Source organism: Schistocerca serialis, chromosome 7 (assembly GCF_023864345.2).
Source record: "Schistocerca serialis cubense isolate TAMUIC-IGC-003099 chromosome 7, iqSchSeri2.2, whole genome shotgun sequence".
NCBI lineage: Eukaryota > Metazoa > Arthropoda > Insecta > Orthoptera > Acrididae > Schistocerca > Schistocerca serialis.
In genome coordinates, this window is record NC_064644.1 from 275,232,431 (window position 1) to 275,233,490 (window position 1,060).

The 1,060-nt window shown below is 48.9% G+C and overlaps 1 non-coding gene across 1 annotated transcript; it reads left to right on the plus strand.

The window, feature by feature from the left end:
* Positions 1–782: 782 nt before the first annotated feature.
* Positions 783–857, plus strand: Trnas-cga (transfer RNA serine (anticodon CGA)). The gene has a single exon. It is a non-coding gene; the product is annotated as a tRNA-Ser (tRNA).
* The last annotated feature ends 203 nt before the right edge of the window (positions 858–1,060 follow it).

Here is a 1,060-nt window from a genome sequence, read left to right on the forward strand (position 1 = left end):
AGTGGAACTGGTAAACGATTACACCATTCGTTACAGCGAAACTAATGACGGCGGAAAAGAGCGACCTGTCGATAGAGAAGAATCCAGCGGCGGAAAATCGTAGTGGAGGAACTTCCACAGAGTTCTCAGCAAGCAGACGCCTTATCTCCTCACCACGGGCGGCGGCTTCTGTGCACGACTCCACGATTACCATGAGCCGCAGCACAGCATAGGCCATGCGTATGACGATGCCTACAACCCGCAGTCCCGACAGAGGAAGATACCACAGCCGTAGAACAGTTCTGATCAGAGAGTCTATGCTGAAGAACAGGATGATAAAGCCGACAGCCACGTCACACGCAAGACTGAGACCGAAATGCGACTGAAGATGCTGGGATGCGTGGAGCAGCAACATGTACTGGGCACGTACTTTCCTGACTTCCGCTGCCAATTGGTGTTCCTTGGGCGAATAAGTAGCCTCCGAGCTGATGACAGCAATACCTGCAAAAAAAAATCGGTGATTTGTTTCTTACCAGTAATGGGAGAGGCTGCATCGCCTAAAGAGACTATCTGCAGTCAATACAAGGTCTAAATTAGAGGAAAATAGCAGGGAATTTCTTAACAGACTAAGTAATTGGTGTGTAGAACACAAATTAATAACTGCAGCACAAAAAACAGTTTACATGTTTTCTTCTTTCAGGAGTGCTAGTTCTGAAAGGTTCGCAGGAGAGCTTCTGTAAAGTTTGGAAGGTAGGAGACGAGGTACTGGCAGAAGTAAAGCTGTAAGGACGGGGCGTGAGTCGTGCTTGGGTAGCTCAGTTGGTAGAGCACTTGCCCGCGAAAGGCAAAGGTCCCGAGTTCGAGTCTCGGCCTGGCACACAGTTTTAATCTGCCAGGAAGTTTCATATCAGCGCATACTCCGCTGCAGAGTGAAAATCTCATTCTGGAAACATCCCCCAGGCTGTGGCTAAGCCATGTCTCCGCAGTATCCTTTCTTTCAGGAGTGCTATTCTGCAAGGTTCGCAGGAGAGCTTCTGTAAAGTTTGGAAGGTAGGAGACGAGGTACTGGCAGAATTAAAGC